Raw genomic sequence first — 18,737 nt, 5'->3', positions numbered from 1 at the left:
TGCTCCAGCTCCATGGCCATGGCCAGCTGAAAGCAGGTATCTGGGGTTTATTTATCTTCTATACTTGAAACTTTGTTGCCTTGAGTGGAGCTCAGAGCCGGCCGCGGCAGGCAGGAAGCTTGGCTTCCTCCATCACTGGGGCAACCAAGCCTCCTGCTTGCTCCAGTTCCATGGCTGCCGGCCGCCATCTTGGTTGGGTTAATTTGCATATAGTCGCTCTGATTGGCTGGTGGGCGTGGCTTGGGGCATAGCAAAGGTAAGGTCAGTGTACATGTTTGTTCTTTATTTCTGTAGATGTGTCTTTGTATCCATCACAGCATTTATTTAAAGAGTGAGGAAATAACGTCAAAGCAGCATGTTGAACACCTCAAACTTACACAGTGTTATATCTCAGTTATGTCCCAATAAGAAGTAAAGTTATTAAAAACCAACAACAAAAATGAAAAAAGCTATGAAAATCTCAGAAAGTAAGCTGCCATACTTCCCAGTACTTTACAAAAACAGCAGAAGGGGCAACTCTGGAACTAGAGAAGTTATCCTGAAACAAGCCTCTTTCTAAAAGTTCAGAAAAGCTCATTTCACACCCAAATAAGTAACATAAAACTATATAGTCCTGCAAGATTTTTACATCCTATATCCATTGAAAGCATGTCAGAAAAGCATGCCCATAAAGTAAGTGAAGACTGTTACCTATTATTTAAAAGTGGGTTATATGATGTTTCAAAAATGATTCAAAATGTGAAAGAATACCAAAAACCAGAATCTGGAAAATACTATAAATAAGGGAAAAAATAATTCAGAAATGAAGACTAAACTAGAATAAACACAAAGGTAGATAAACAACAGATAATTCCTTAAGGAAAATAGAATTTTAAAAAATGTTTTTATTGACTTTTAGAGGAAGGGAAAGAGAAACCATTGATTGGTGACCTCTTGGTTCCTGTGTCGACACTCAAACACTGAGTCACAAAGGCTGAGCGAAAATAGAATTTTTTTTAAAAAGAGGATGGCTTTAGAAATCATAAAGGATTAGTAGGATAATGTTAATTTTAGAGATTTAAAAATATCAGAACAGCCGAAACCGGTTTGGCTCAGTGGATAGAGCGTCGGCCTGCGGACTGAAAGGTCCCAGGTTCGATTCGGTCAAGGGCATGTACCTGGGTTGCGGGCACATCCCCAGTAGGAGATGTGCAGGAGGCAGCTGGTCAATGTTTCTCTCTCATCGATGTTTCTATCTCTCTCCCTTCCTCTCTGTAAAAAAATCAATAAAATATATTTTTTTTAAAAAAATAAAAATATCAGAACAAAATTACATGAAAAATACTTGCTGAAGAAAAAGTTATTTGGAACTACATGTTGAAGGAACACCCTGCCTACCTGAGAATATTATCCCAGATATAGTGAACTGTGGGTTTGGCTGTGTAGACCAGGGGGTCCTCAAACTTTTTAAACAGGGGTCCAGTTCACTGTCCCTCAGACCGTTGGAGGGCCAGACTATAGTTAAAAAAAAAAACTATGAACAAATTCCTATGCACACTGCACATATCTTACTTTGAAGTAAAAAAAAAAAACGGGAACAAATACAATATTTGTATTTGCATGTGGCCCGCGGGCTGTAGTTTGAGGACCCCTGGTGTAGACAAAGACAGCAAGTGACTTAGAAAGCAAGACTAAATAGCACTATGCCAGGAAAAATTACACATTTAAGATATTGAGGGCGGGGGGAATGAGCAAAAGATTTTATATCTAACAAAACATTTTTTAAAATATAAAGATCACTACTCAGACATTCTCAACATGCAAGAATGTGGAAAACATTTCCCTTGAGTGCTTCCTGAGGAGTGGACTAGAGAACATGCTCAGACAAGGTAAATAACTAGAAATATGTTGACATAAATAAAGTCTGTGGTGAGCGTTAACTTTGACATCACATCACGGGACCAAAGTGCCAACCAGGTTTATTGCTGGAAGCTCAGCTCATGGGGTGGGTTTTCCCTCACCACAGACTTGTAGCAGTCAAGTTTTGACTTACAGCAAAATGTCAATCCGATCCATTTGTGAACCAAGCCTGGATTTTTTTTCTCCTTTGAACTCCAATGAAGTCATAGACTGTGAGTAGAGAGAGATGTTGGTTTCCTGGTGGTAAGTGACATGGAGTTCTGGGCTACCTTTTCGTGAAACTTGAAGGCTTAAACCTGCTTGGGCTCCAGTCCTAAATGTACCATGGGTTCTTACTCTTTTAGCTCATGGCTTGGTGGATCTGAGAATACCAAGCTTATGATGAGCAGTTCTGGTCACACAGTAAATGCTATAATATAATTGATGGTTAGGCGCTAAGTCACTTGTTCTGTGTCCTTTCTCACTTTCTTCTGGTACCCTCTCTTACTTTGGGTCCCACTGAAATTTTCCAAGTCATCTGAGAAATGGTTTGAAGCATTTTTCCATGTGTATTTTGTGTTGTCTCCAAAATCCAGAAAGCTACCAAGGGCTGGTATCTCATAGTCATCAGAGGAGCAAGGTGAGTAATTTGTCCTTTAGGAAGGGATGTCTCAGCATGCCCAGACCACTTGACTCCTCATGACTTCACCAGTGTGATAAGTCTTTGAATTTTTGTGGTGTGTCTCTACCCTCTGGTGCATGTGTGCCTTATCAGGATGCCCAGAGTATTTACCACTTATTTCTTGCAGGTTTAGTGTGTGTGTGTGTATGTAGAGTTGTTGGATGTTTTCGCAGATGGAGAACTATGGTGTTTTGTTCCCAGCTATGTTTTTTACCAATTAAAGAAATGTAGGAATGTATTTAGGACCTGAAGTTCTACAAAGAACTTCATTTTTGAATTAAAATGTAGTAGTTTGCTCTAGCTGGTTTGGCTCAGTGGATAGAGCATCAACTTGCAGACTGAAGGGTCCTGGGTTCAATTCCGGTCAAGAGCATGTACCTCGATTGCAGGCTCAATCAGGCAACCAATCAATGTGTCTCTCTCACATCGATGTTTCTGTCTCTCCCCCTCCCTTCCACTGTCTTAATAATCAATGGAAAAATGTCCTCAGGTGAGGATTAAAAAATAAACAAACAAAAACAAATGTAATTTGTAGCTTGAAAGTTTTAAATTCCTCCTTTTCTGAAATGTTGTTTTGCCTTTTCTCAAAAATGTATTATCAAGTCCTTATAAAATGTAAATCTAACGAGCCCTTTCCCTGCCATCCTTCCTCTTGTTACCTGATCTTGACGGAAAGTTCTTGATCATTTTTCAAATGTTTGTTAGGTATTTATTATATCTTATTATGTTAGGTACTAGAGATTGAGCAAAAATAAAACATTTTGATTTTTTTTTCTGGGACTCAAAATGATTTAGTGCCCCCCCTTCATCCTCCCGCCTCCCCCCCCCCCCCGCCCTTTTTACCCTTGTTTATCCCGAGTTCACCGTATTTGCCCTTTCGTCTCACTACCCTTCTGGGTTATCCAACCCCCATCTTTTCCCAACAGTATTGTTTGGGAACGCCAGGGGTTGCTGAGACCCTTTGTGGGTGTGTCTATGTGATCAAACCATTTTTCTAAAAATAAGCCATTATTTGCTTTTCCATTCTTACATGAGTGTACACTGGAGTTTTTCAGAGGCTACACTATATATCTCTGATAGCTAATGGAATAGGTGCTTGTGTATGTTTGTATTTTAAGGGGGGCTTTCAATTTCTAAGTTGTAAAGGAGTCCTGATACTAAAAAGTGTGAGAAAAAAATGCTTTATAATATCTCAAGGAAATTCTGTCATTTCAGCTTAATTTAGTGTGAGCTACTTAGAAGTTCATAGATTTTTCTTAAATGTTTTTATATTTTTAATTTCACTGATTTCTGCTCTAATATTTATTTTATTCCTTCTGTTTGCTTCAGGTTTAATTTTTAAAATTTTATTCTTAAGGTAGCACTTAAGCTGTTGGTTTGAGATCTTTTTTTTAAAAATATATTTTATTGATGCCAAAACCGGTTTGGCTCAGTGGATAGAGAATCGGCCTGCGGACTGAAAGGTCCCAGGTTCGATTCCGGTCAAGGGCATGTACCTGGGTTGTGGGCACATCCCCGGTAGGAGATGTGCAGGAGGCAGCTGATCGTCGTTTCTGTCTCATCGATGTTTCTAACTCTCTATCTCTCTCCCTTCCTCTCTGTAAAAAATATATATATATTTTAATATATTTTATTGATTTTTTACAGAGAGGAAGGGAGAGAGATAGAGAGTTAGAAACATCGATGAGAGAGAAACATCGATCAGCTGCCTCCTGCACATCTCCCACTGGGGATGTGCCCGCAACCCAGGTACATGCCCTTGACCGGAATCGAACCTGGGACCTTTCAGTCCGCAGGCCGATTCTCTATCCACTGAGCCAAACCCGTTCCGGCTCTTTGTTCTTTTTATAACTCAGTGAAATTGCACGCTGCTTTGCGTGGCGTGGGGAAATCTCGCGAGATGTCTAGCACTCTCCGCGCGTCCACGCTGCATGAACGCCGATCATCCCGGCATGGGCGTGGGCGTGGGGTGGGCGTCTCAGTCTCCCTGCTGCCCACCCTCCTGTCTCCGGCCACGGGCAGCGATGGCCCCGAAGCGGAAGAGCAGTGGTTCCGGCGACTCAGATACACCACGAGAAGCGGCCGAGTGGGTCCCTTCCGTGGGAAGGTGAGTTACTGAAATAAGATATTTTGAGAGCGAGAGGCCACACTGACGTAACCCTGAGTATAACACGTTGTTAAAATTGTTCCGTGTTAGCCCTGCCCCCTGTGGCTCGGTTGTTCGGGGCGTCATCGCCGCAACTGGAAGGTGGTGGGTTTAATCCCGGTTGGGGTGTGTATGGGTGGCCCTTGATGGATGTATTTCTCACACAGGGATGTTTCTCTCTCCCTCCATCTCAAAAAAAAATTTTTTTTAAATTGTTCTATGGTATTATTATTGTTGTTCATCTCTTTGCCTAATTTTAAATTAAACTGTATCATAGGTATGTATGCTTAGGGAAAAACACGGTGTTTGTATAGGGTTCAGTACTGTCCCCAGCTCCAGGCCCCCAATGGGAGTCTTGGATATCCCTCATGGATAAGAGAGAGGCTATTTTAATTTTTATTTCGTTCACAATATTTAAAAATTTCCCTTTAGCCTTCCTCTTGGGCCTATGTGTTATTCGCTTTCCATGTATTTGAGGATTTTCCAGATAACCTTTCTCTTTACTGATTTCTAGTCTGTCAGGGTCTAAGAATGTACATTGGATAAGATTTGTTTTATGGCCTAGAATGTAGTCTCTCTTGTTGCAGGTTTCATATATACTTGGAAATACTTGGGAACTGACCCTGTATTAGAATGTTTCAGAGTAGTGCAAATGAAAACGCGTGAAAGGGTAGATAAGTCACAGAAAAAGCCCATTCACCTTGTGCCCATTTCCCCTTGCAATGTGACTTTGCAGCTTCTTGCATCACAAATTGGGGTCTGTTTCCCCACCCCTTGAATCTGGGATGACCTAGTAAGTCGCTTTGGCCGATGGACGTGATGGAAATTAGAGTGTAAAAGCCCCAAGTCTAAACCTCAAGAAGCCTTGCGTCTTTTCTCTCTTGAAACCCTGCCATCAGTGTAAGCGAGCCTGGGTTGGCCTCCTGGAGGCTGGGAGCAGCTGGAACAAAGCTGCGTCATCCCAGGTATTTTGAATCAGCCCAACCTGGCGGGATCCCCAGAGTTGCCTAGAGGTGACTGCCTGAGACTCGAACTGCCTGGCTGGCTGACAGGCTTAGGAGCAACAATAGATGGTTATTTTAAGACTCTCGCCCTTGTGGGATGTTTATTTTGCAGCATTACTGTGACAATTGTCATTGACACATGGCCCATGCCTAAATATAGTTACCCTGTATGTTTACAGGGAAACATATAGAGACACTAAAAAACGAGTTACAAAGACTTTCAGGTAGTTAATTTCAAGGAATCACAAATTATTTAAAGGGCTATTAGAATAGTACAGGGCATGTAGTAAATATTATATAATAAGTAAATGTTAAGTAAGCTATTCTTAGTATTGTTAAAGGTAGACTTTCTGTTAGTGGAATATTACAGAGCTTATTTACTTAAAAATTACTTCATAAAGAGGTCAGTCTTCAGGAAATAATTTTACTAGTGAGTTGGATAAATCTAAATGTGTTTCAAACATTTTTTTTTCCATTTCCAATCTCTGCACTCAACTCCACTGGGATATCTAACACACATCTCAAATGTAACATGTCCAGGTGGAACCTTCTTCATTGATAACAGCATCCTGTGGTTGTTCAGGCCTCAGAACCTTAGAGTTCTCCTCAGCTCTTCCTTTTCTCTCCTAATTTATATAAGACCCACCAGCAAACCCTAGAATCCAGCTCTTTCTCACTGCTATCACCACCACCACCAGTTTTTACTATTTCCACCTTTGTTTCTCAAAAAAAGATTCTTACGTGACCAGAGTGTTGCTTTTGAGTGTGAGGTCATGTTGCTCCTCTGCTCAAAACCCTCCAGTGGCTCCGTTTCCCTCAGAGTAAAAGCTAAAGTTCTTGCCCTGGTCCATAAGCTTCCTGCCTCCTCTCCCCCACCTCTTTGCCTCATCCACTGCTTCCTGCCCTGCTCACTCGGCTCAGCCACTTGTGTCCTGCTTTTCAAACACACTAGACACATTCAGACCTCAGGGCTTTTGCATTTGTTGTTTCTTCTGTCTGGAAAGCACTAACCTTAATATCTGTATGACTCAAACTCTCACTCCATTTATTTTTATTTCTCAAATGTCACATTCTCAGTGGAGCCTTCCCTGGCTACCATCTTTAAAATTGCAATCTGCCCCCTATCTGGCATTCCCTATCCTTTTTCTGGTTTTGTTTTTCTCCATAGCTTTATGGCTTTCTAATACACTGTGCAACTTATTTATTTTGTTTTTAATAGAGTTCTACTTTAGTATTGTGTGAATATGTCTAAGAAATAGAGGTTGACTGTAATTTGTTATAGATATAGCATTCAGTTCACAACTAGACAAGGGTTGGTCTAAGTACATTTTTTCTTAATTTTATTGATTTTTTTACAGAGAGGAAGGGAGAGGGATAGAGAGTTAGAAACATCGATCAGCTGCCTCCTGCACATCTCCTACTGGGGATGTGCCTGCAACCCAGGTACATGCCCTTGACCGGAATCGAACCTGGGACCTTTCAGTCCGCAGGCCGACGCTCTAGCCACTGAGCCAAACCGGTTAGGGCTGGTCTAAGTATATTTAAAGGGAACTCTGTTATCTGGGAAAAGGTGAAGAAGCAGAATTTGTTTATTGCACAAGAAATTTCCAGGTTTATTGATTTATATAGATGTAAAACAAAAAGTGAGAGAACTTAATGCAGAAACCTGTGCTAGTTTCATTCTTTCTAGGTAAATTTGCATTTACTGCAAATTTAAGTTTACTGTCCTTTTCTAGGAGTAAGGGAAGAATCCCATAGTTATCATGTGACCCATTTTATTAGTGCTGTCACACTCTATCTAGAGCAGGGCATAGGGGCTAGTGAGGACTGCAGCTAGGACTTCCCAAACCACAGTGGTCCTTGAAAATCAGTGTGGATGAGAATCCCTTGGAGCAGGATTGGGGGTGGAGGAGCCTGTCAAAAATGCATGTCCTAGCCCTACCATAGGCACTCTGAACTGGAAGGTTGGGGGGCCAGGTTGGTCATCTACAGTTTTACCATCCTGCTGTGGTGATTCTGACGCAGGTGGCCCATCTACCTTCCTTTGTGAAACACTATCCCAGTGATGTGTGTGTGTGTGATTTAGCAGGATTTATTTTCTTTTTATAAATCTTTATTGTTGAAAGTATTACATATGTCCCCCTTTCCACCCCCCATTGACCCCTTCCAGCCCACCCCCACCCCAGGCCTTCACCACCCTATTGTCTGTGTCAGTGGGTTATGCATATATGCATACAAGGTCCTTGGTTGTTACCTCCCACCCACCCACCCTCTCCTACCCTCCCCACCTTCCCAGATTCTGCACTCTGTTCTATGCTTCCATGGCTCTGGATCCACTCCGTTCATCAGTTTATTTTGTTAATTAGATTCCACATAAGAGTGAGATCATGTGATACTTGTCTTTGACTTATTTCATTTAGCATGATACTCTCTAGGTCCCTCTATGCTGTCTCAAAAGGTAAGAGATTCTTCTTTACTGCTGCATAGTATTCCATGGTATAAATATACCATAGCTTTTTTTTTTTAATTCACTCATCTACTGATGGGCACTTGGGCTATTTCCAGATCTTAGCTATTGTAAATTAGCTGTTATGCACCATAGGGGTTCATGCATTCTTTCTGATTGGTATTTTGGGTTTCTTAGGATATATTCCTAGAAGTGGGATCACTGGGTCAAATGGCTGTCCAATATTTAATTTTTTGAGGAAACTCCATGCTGTTTTCCATAATGGCTGCACCAGTCTGCATTCCCACCAGCTGTGTACTAGGGTTCCCTTTTCTCCACATCCTCACCAGCACTTGTCATTTGCTGATTTGTTGATGATAGCCATTCTGACAGGTGTGAGGTGATACTTCATTGTTGTTTTAATTTGCATCTCTTTGATGATCAGTGACCTTGAGCATTTTTTCATATACCTCTTGGCCATCTGTATGTCTACTTTGGAGAAGTGTCTATTTAGGTCTTCTGCCTATTTTTTAATTGGATTGTCTTCCTTTTGTTAAGTTGTATGAGTTCTTTATATATTTTGGAAATTAACCCTTTATCAAATATTTCATTGCCAAATGTGTTCTCCCATACAGTGGGCTTCCTTTTCCTTTTGTTGATGGATTCTTTTGCTGTGCAGAAGCTTTTTATTTTGATGTAGTTCCATTTGTTTATTTTCTCCTTAATTTCCTTTGCCCTAAGAGATGGATTCATAAACATATTGCTACAAGAGATGTTGAGATTTTGTTGCCTGTGGTTTCTTCTAGGATTTTTATGGTTTCCCAACTTACATTTAAGTCTTTCATTCATTTTGAGTTTTTCTTGTGTATGGTGTAAGTTGTGGTCTAGTTTCATTTTTTTGCATGTATCTGTCCAATTTTCCCAACACCATTTATTGAAGAGACTCTCTTGACTCCATTGTATGCTCTTGCCTCCTTTGTCAAATATTAATTGAGCATAACGGCTTGGGTTGATTTCTGTATCCCAGTGATGATTATTATAGAATTAAACACATAGAAGAAATCTGAAAGAAATTTCTAGAGAACTTTATGTTTGGTAGAACATTGATGGATTGAGGGGTCCAAATTGTGTTCTTATTTCTTCTCCCTGTTGATGATTTTTTTTGTAAAAGAAGGTGAGGAAATTGAATAGCTGGAGACATTGGTGATGTCAGAAATCTAGATTTCACTTCCCATATCACTGTTTATAAAGTCAGAATGATGGAGTCCTAGCAAGGGGCTGAATTTATTTTACAAACACCAAAACAATGTGTTTGACTAAAAACTAGCACCTGATCAAAGTCAACATTTGAGATGGAGAGAAAAATTTCCTGAGAAGGCTGCGGAACTGGATATTACACCGTTTAAGAGAAAATGAAGCTGCATAATGGAGAGTGTTTTGAAATAACAGCACCGTAAGCTTTTCTTTTGTTTGAATTATTTATAAGCGTACGATACCGTTTGTAAGTAAAATATTTAAACAAATCCATTGATACCTAAGGAAGTGGGCACAGGCTGCCTTTCCGGCCAAGCAGATAATGGTTCTCAACCTTCCTAACGCCGCGACCCTTTCATACAGTTTCTCGTGTTGTGGTGACCCCCAAGCATAAAATTATTTTGTTGCTACTTCTTAACTATAATTTTGCTACTGTTATGAATCGTAATGTAAATATCTGATATGCAGGATGGATTTTTAGGGGTCGCGACCCACACGTTGAGAATCATTGAATTTTACAGAGACGTGAACGGTGCTTCAGTTTTGAGTCGCATCCTAGGCTGGAGAGGCTGCATCTTGGGCCTAGAAATTTATTCCAACCTGCAGTTTCTCAGATTCCTCAGTGTAAAATATGGAAATATGCGATGTGGCGTATTTGGGGATAGAATGAACTGAGCCCTGTCAGAGACATTTCAAATCTGGAAGCTACTTATCCCATCTCACCTGCTAGGAGAGCATACTTCTTTTCCCAGCTAATTACTGATTGACCTTAACATGTCACTAAATCTCTTTCAACCTGTCTGTCCATCCATGAAATCACATACGTGGATTATGTAATCTATACAAGGATTCTACCTTAAAAACAAGTTGATGAAATTAAAATACAAATCTTTAAAAATTAATTTCCAGCTCAGAGATAATAGTGTTTCTGTTTTCTTACTAATTAACTTCTTTAAAAAATACTATGTTTAAAATGAGACTATTGCATATTAAAATTCCAATTGTATTTTTAAGGAGACACTATATATCTTACTGAGATAATTTTTTTTTCTTTTGCCTCAGCTTGTTAGCTTATTAATTTTGAATTTCCTGGTACTCTTTTGAGCATTACTCACTTCTACATATACCCTTCATATTCCAATAAAATTTTAAGTGTATGTCACTTCTCATGTAGGAATGCACAAGCAAATAAACAGTATATAGCCCTGTATTTCAGTAGAATTAACTGATCTGAAGTTATCCTTCATGCTAGCACTGTAATAGGCTTTTGACCTCAGATTGCATTTTTCTGTTTCTTTATAAATGAATTTTGTCCCCAAATGAAAGAGCATATTCATTTTCAGGTTGCGTGCAGTGAAATAAAAGCTGCATCTGGGATCACTTTTTTCATGCGCTCAGTGGAGGACCAAGCCTTTCATAGAATTAAGCATGGAAAACTGACTAAAAAAACTGCTTGGAAGAGATTTGTGTGTTTTTGTGTTTTGTTTTTTTTTCAAAAAAACAATTTTAGATATTAACTGTGTAGAAAATTCTGCATTATATCTACAGAACAGAATATGTGCAAAACTACACAACTTTCCTCTGTAAAAACTAATGGAAGATATGCTGCAATTACATAAATTAATCCATCTATAGGAACTAAAAGAAATTAAGACTGAAGAAAATAAGACAGAGGGTTTAATAAAAAATAAAAAGGTCTTTAAGTAGAAAATAGTTGTCTGCCAAAACTAGAGGAAATTTTCTATCTTAGGCTAGACCTTCATTTGATTTTTTTTTAAACAACCCCAATAAATTTAACTTAAAAGTAAAAAAAAGTCCTAACCGGTTTGGCTCAGTGGTAGAGCATCGGCCTGCGGACTCAGGGGTCCCAGGTTCGATTCCGGTCAAGGTCATGTACCTTGGTTGCAGGCACATCCCCAGTGGGGAGTGTGCAGGAGGCAGCTGGTCATTGTTTCTCTCTCATCGATGTTTCTAACTCTCTATCCCTCTCCCTTCCTCTCTGTAAAGAATCAATAAAATATATTTAAAAAAAAAATAAAAAAGCAAAACACCCACATGCAAAAACAATGAGATGGAAGTTTAGGAAGACTTTTATGTCCCCTTTATTCTCTATCAAATGCCATGCTCCCAATAATTTTCAGATACTAATCATAGTGCTTTCATCCCTCTACCTGAAGGTCAGAGTCTTTGTACCCAAAGTCCTGGGTCCCAAAGCTCTTACTTGGATATTGTGTGCCGATAACAGAGACTATTGTTGAAACAGAATGGGGTGTTTCTGACCCTTTTTATTGCTCTCCTTTGGTGGGGAGGGGAGGGATAAAGTGCGTGATGAAATTCAGTTACAAAGAGTCACTCTCCAGGTCTCTTTTCAGATCACCGGAGAAACTTCCCTATTTCTCTTGCCCAAAGTCCTTGAAACAAACTGCTGCGAAAGTTGTGTGTTTTGTTCTTCACATGGAAAAGGACAGCAGAGGAAGCACTGAGGTGAGAATGACAAATGAACATATCCAGTCCTTCCCGTCAGAGGGCATGAATGCAGTAGATGCCCACAGTGTCCCGTCATTTTCTTGTTCCACTGTGTGTTCTCCTGTGTGGTTGTGGAGGCCCTCGCTTGTTGGTGAAGTGCTCTCGAAGGTTACACTTGGTTGCTGAGGAATATTCTGCAGGAGTGAACATTCATTTTATTCTTAAATTTGTATGTATTTATGTTTGGATATGATGTTCACGTTCAGTAAGATATCACTAGATGGCTTAAAGGTTGAAATTGGGGATGGCGTTATTTTTCTAACGTATTTAATATTAAATTTAAAAATTTTAAATTTAAAAGAATTTTTATTCAAAATTGATTCCACTAATAATTATGTCTTAATTTTTTTAAATACATTTTATTGATTTTTTACAGAGAGGAAGGGAGAGAGATAGAGAGCTAGAAACATCGATGAGAGAGAAACATCGATCAGCTGCCTCCTGCACACCTCCCACTGGGGATGTGCCCGCAACCCAGGTACATGCCCTTGACCGGAATCAAACCTGGGACCTTTCAGTCCGCAGGCCGACGCTCTATCCACTGAGCCAAACCGGTTTCGGCAAATATTTTTTCTCTTAAAATACTCAAAACTATTTCTTAAAATTAAGACATAATTGCTGAAACTGGTTTGGCTCAGTGGATAGAGCGTCGGCCTGCGGACTGAAAGGTCCCGGGTTTGATTCCGGTCAAGGGCATGTACCTGGGTTGCGGACACATCCCCAGTAGGAGATGTGCAGGAGGCAGCTGATCGATGTTTCTCTCTCATCGATGTTTCTAACTCTCTATCTCTCTCCCTTCCTCTCTGTAAAAAATCAATAAAATATATTTTTAAAAAAAAAGAGAGAGAAAAAATATTTGAAAATATATGAGGAATAATTTTTCAATTTTTAAACATTTTTAACTCACATTTTTTATAGAAATATATCCATATTTGAACACTTTGAAAACAACGACATTTACTTCCTAATTCTTTAAATCATTCGGGATGAGTATGTCAAAACAGTGATAAAAATAGATAGGATAAAAATAAGAAAAAATAGTGTTGCTTTATAAGTACTTCCCTCAGGAAAGATGAAAATTGGGGGGAAAAGAATAGAAAATTTGCAAAAGGCAGTCTATTTACATTTTTAAAAGCTAGAAACAAAGCAAAAGTTTCTTTTGAGCAGGACCCACATAAAAATCATAAATAGGACATTATAAATTTTTATTTAATGATTAATTATTGATCAAAACAAAATAAGCAAGAAAATTATTCTCATCAAACCTACAACTTGAATAGATGATGGGAATTTCTGAAACTTCATTTTCTTTACTAAAGACTTAACTACTAGTTAAATTATGAGAATGTGTATTAGCCTCCTTTTGTACTTGTGCCCTGGTTTCTCAAATGTTAAGGATAGACCTTTCTTCCTCTTCTGTTCTCTGTAAGCTCACCCTTCCCAGCCTTTGGTCTCCAGAGCCCCATGAAGCTACATGGACCAGGTTACTAATGCACCTTCCTAATTCCATGGTCCATTCTCAGTCCTCGTTTTACCTGACATAGCTGCTGTCCAAGATATAGTTGATGAATCACTCCTTCCCTTTAATATACATTTTTATTTCTCCTAGGACAGCATACTTTTTATTTTATCTCATCGTTACTCCTTCTCAGTCTCTTTTCCTAGTTTCCCTTTTCTCTCTGTCTTCTCAATGTTGGAGCTCCCCAGGGCTCAGTCCAAAACCATCGCCTCTTATATCTGTACTCATTCCTTGGGTGATTTCATCTATTCTCATACTTTTAAACAAATTTATATTTCCTCCCCAGCTGTTCTCCTGAACTTTATATTCAGATATTCATTTCCTTAATTGATATCTCTCTGGGTCATAGAAGACATTATAACTTTGGCTTCTTTCTCTTGGCCCACTTGTTCTGGGGGAAACCAGCTGCCGTGCTAAGGACACTCGGCAACCCTATGGAAAGGCCCCATGGCAAGGACCTGAGGCCTCTTGCCAGCAACTTGGAAATGGACCCCCTGGCTCCAGTAGAGCCTGGTGATGCCCACAGCCCCGGCTGACTTCTCCACTGTAACTTCAGGAAGGAGAGACCCTTGGATTTAGTAGGTTATACAATGTGAAAAGAACATGGTCCCTTTCAAATGGTTAACAATCAGATTTTAAAAATACGCCGAAACCGGTTTGGCTCAGTGGATAGAGCGTCGGCCTGCGGACTGAGGGGTCCCGGGTTCGATTCCGGTCGGGGGCATGTGCCTGGGTTGCGGGCACATCCCCAGTGGGGGATGTGCGGGAGGCAGCTGATCGATGTTTCTCTCATCGATGTTTCTGACTCTCTATCTCTCTCCCTTCCTCTCTGTGAAAAATCAATAAAATATATTAAAAAAAAAAATTTTTTTAAATACAAATAGTTCTGGGTTGGAGCAAAAGCGAGGCTCTTGCTGTTGACATTTCTTCTCCTTACACTTACTTTGCAAGCCTCAGCAATTGGCTTCGCATCCCACCAATTTCTCCCTTCCCTTTGAACTTATGTACCTCCCTCCCTCCATCCCTCCCTCCCTTCCTTTCTCCCTTCCGTCCTCCCCCACCACTTCCTGTCTCTGCAGGCTTCCTTTAGATTCTAGCACAGCTTCCTCCACTCTCTCTCAGTGGTACTTGGTAAAAGAGAAGCATATAATTTCAGTTTGCACATCTTTACTTCTTCAGCCTACTGCAAATTGACTTGACTTCATTAATCTACTGAAATGGTTCATGCTAAGGAGACTTCATAAAAACCGCATAAAATTAGTATTTAGGGTTGTTGTTTTGTTTTTTTTTACTTTCTACGTAAATATCTTTATACTAAAATTAAATCACCCATATAGTGCATGATGATTTGCTGAGTAGCTCACTTTGTATTAGCCAAAAGGAAATTTGAACCTGTCAGTCAAATTGCATTGTGTAAGAAATAATATGTTTTTAAAAATCAACATGCAAAATGTAAATCTTTGGTCATCTTTATTCTCACTTTTGGAATGGTAAATAAAAGTTTTACATCCAGAACCTAAATTAGTAGGTTGTTCCATATTTCATTGATAAAATCATCCAGCCCCAAACATGTTACTTTTTTAGATAAATTATTAAATTTTACTTCAGAACAGGGTGTAGATGTACTTCCAAAATTTATATTCTATAAAATATATGATTACTTGCTTATGTGGGGGAGAAACAAACTTCCCTTTAAACTCAAGGTTCTTTTCTGGTCTAATAAGCAAGTAATATGACACAGATTAGCAACAGAAATTAACCAATTTAAGGCATACATATGTATGGGAATCTCACATGCATGAGAGAATCAGAGACCCCACATGCAGGGGAGGTTCAAAGATAGGAAGAAAACATGGGTATACAAACATTCTGAACTAGGAATGATATTAGGTGCCCTGGGGCCTTCAAGGATCCTTGCAAAGTGATATGAGCAGATATACTAGTAGCTTTGTAGATAGGTGCTATTCCTTAGATGTACACTAGATGGCAACAGAGAAAGAGAAGAGTATTTGGGCAGGAAGAAAAGGGAGAGGAGTCAAAGGTTCTTTCTGAGTCTTTTTTCTTGATAAATAGCTTAAAATCAATATTCCAAAAATTGGCATCAGGGTGGCAGAATTTTGATCTCTTCATAAGGAATTGCGAATTGTCTGTGATACCAGTATTTTTTAGATTGGTAAATTTATTAACCAATTAATTTCTAGAAATATACATTCTCATAGTACAATTTTTTTAATGTTCCACAGAACACAATTGCTAATCGTCACAAATGTCAAAGCAAAAGTAAACCTATGTTCAGTAACCCTAATCCTCACCCAAACTCTCATTATATTAACACACAATAAACTTTAAAAAAAAACCACAGTTTTCCACACCAAGCCATTCCTCATCTGGTCCTCTGTGGACTAACACTCTTTCTGCCTCATCTTTTCCTCAAGGTTTGTGTAGGCGCCTCCCGGCCCTGTGGAGTCACCTCCTGAGTGTCTGCTGAAGTAAATTGAACCATCTCAGCAACATGGTGCCACCTGAAGCAGGCAAAAGTGTCTCTGGCTCGCTTCCTGGCAAGGCTAAGCTATTGGGGGCATTCACTGGACACCAACACCACAGACTCAGGACACAAGCACTACGTGGGTCAAAGAGGAAACTCCGGCGCTCCTGCAAAGAGTATCTGACACCTTAGGAGACCGAATCACGTGCTGAACCAATGTAGCTATCTGAATATCATTACTTTTCTTTTCATTGCTCATAAATTACTCTTTAAAAGCTGTTCTAGCCCTAGCCGGTTTGGCTCAGTGGATAGAGCCCACAGACTAAAGGGTTCTGGGTTCAGTTCTGGTCAAGGGCACATATCTCAGTTGCAGGCTCGATTTCCAGCTCCGGTCCGGGCATATGCAGTAGGCAACCCATCGATGCAAAGTTTCTTTCTCTCCCTCCCTTCCACTCTCTCTAAAAATCTATGAAATATATCCTCTGGTGAGGAATAACAACAATAACAACAGCAACTATTCTAAACTGTATTTAGAATCAATAATCTTGGTCTTTCAGTTTCCAGAATTCACGAGCTGAAGGTTCCTCCTTTGAAAGTGTAACATTTGTAATAGTGTGAGTTTCTCAAATTACCTACAGGGACACAATTTCATTTACATAATATTTATGATTTCTAGAACGCCATGAATCCAGACCCTGAGCTCATTTTAAATGCTAAGAACACCATTACTATTTCATTCAATCATTAATACATTTAAAACTAACAAAATGAATTTTTCTACCTCCTCACATTACATTTCTTCATGGTTTTTCTAAGCTTAAACTATATAATTTTTTCCCTTTAATCTTCACTGATTTTAGAAAGAGGGAGGGAGGAGAGAGGGAAACATTGATGTGACAGAGAAACATTGGTTGGTTGTCTCCCCATAAGCACCCTGACTGGGGATCGAAATTGCAATCTTTTTTGGGTACAGGACAGTGGTCTAACCCAGCGGTCACCAACCGGTGGTCCGTGAGGCCCAAAAGCTTGGCAACCACTGCTCTAACCAACCAGGCCACATGTCCAGGTTCTATACATCCTATCTAATAAAAGACAAAAAGGGTAATTAACCATACCTTCGCTACGCTCCCCATTGGCTAATCAGGGCGATATGCAAATTAACCACCAACAAAGATGGCTAATTTGCATATGTAGGCGCCAAGCGACGGAGCGAAGCCCACTGGCCCTGGGCAGGTGCAATGAGTGAAGGCTGGTGTGGCAAGCGAAGAGCGAAGCTCGCAAAGAGCTAAGCCCCTCGCCCGCTGTGCTGGCCCCGCCCCCTGGGCCTGCTTGGCCATCGCAGAGCCAAGCGCTGAGCCCGCCATGCCAGCTCCGCCCCCGGGGACCGCACAGCGGGCGCAGAGCTAAGCGCGGAACTTGCCGCGCAGGCCCCGCCCCTCGTGCCCATGCAGCTGGCGCAGAGCTAAGCGCTGAGCCCGCCGCGCCGGCTCTGCCCCCAGGACCCCAGCGGCCAGCGCAGATCGGAGCCCGCCGCGCCGGCCCCTCCCAGGCAAAGAGCGAAGACGTGGGTTCCGGGCACCGGAGGAAAACTGGTGCCAGCAGCCGGTGGAAGGGGCCCCCGAGGGGCCCCAGACTGCGAGAAGGCGCAGGCTGGGCTGAGGGACCCATACGAGTGCACAAATTTTTGTGCACTGGGCCTCTAGTCTATCTAATAAAGAGGTAATATGCTAATTGGTTGGGACGCCATCACAGTAACAACAGATCAGCAGGCTGTGTGTGCAATGGGTGTGCTGGGACTTGCAGTGTTGGGGACGCGATGGCGGCTGCCGCTTGCCCAGGGCTGGCCCAGGGCTCCAGCAAGCCGCCGATGGCCTCTGCCACTTGCCCAGTGCCGGCCCCAGGCAAGTGGGGACAGGGCAGGGGAGGTGGGGCCCGTCAGAGGGCGGCCTGTACTCCCCACATGGCGGCGGCGGCTGTGAGCGCTTCTCATGGCCGCTGCCGCTTGCCCAGGGCCAGTCCAGGGCTCCAGCGAGTCACCGATGGCCACTGTCGCTTTGAGGGCCCAAGGCTCAGGCAAGCCACAGTGGCTGCGATGGCCGAGGCTCAGGAAGCCTCGTGGCCGGCAGTGGCAGCAGCAGAGGCATGATGGTGTCGCCTTCCCCTGATCGCAGAGTCGCCTCCCACAGAGGGAGGCCAGAGGCAGCAGCAGTGAGGAGGTGATGGGAGTGGTGCCTTCCCCTGATCGGCCAGTTGCCTCCCACAGAGGGAGGCCAGACTGTGGCTTAGGCCCATTCCCCACAGTGACATCCCCTGAGGGCTCTGGGACTGTGAGAAGGGGCAGGCTGGGCTGAGGGACCCCCCCTCCAGTGCACGAGTTTCATGCACTGGGCCTCTAGTCTATATCCTATCTAATAATAGACAAACATGGTAATTGATCGTACCATCACTATGCCTCCCATTGGCTAATCAGTGTGATATGCAAATTAACTGCCAACAAAGATGGTGGCTAATATGCATACTGCAGACAGGGTGGGACAGCGCCATCCCCCCTGCCCCACCACCATCTGGGCCTGCTATCTGCAACCCGGGGCGGCGGGCGTCCCGTGTGTGCCCCAACCAGGGGCAGTGCAGCAGCGATCGGCTGGCCCACCTGGCCGCCATCCGGGTGTCCCGTGTGCAACCCAGCCCTGGGCCGCCGGGGGGGGGGGGGGCAGCGAAGGCTTGAAGGCGGCTCCGGCTGGAGCGAAGGCCTGGGTCCCGGGTGCTGGAGAAAAACCGGTGCTGGGAGCCAGGGGAA

Source organism: Myotis yumanensis, unplaced genomic scaffold (genome assembly GCF_028538775.1).
Source record: "Myotis yumanensis isolate MYYU_CA2020_CCGP unplaced genomic scaffold, mMyoYum1.0.hap1 SCAF_8, whole genome shotgun sequence".
Taxonomy (NCBI): Eukaryota; Metazoa; Chordata; class Mammalia; order Chiroptera; family Vespertilionidae; genus Myotis; species Myotis yumanensis.
The sequence above is the reverse complement of the archived record's forward strand: the minus strand, read 5'-3'. Positions refer to the sequence as shown.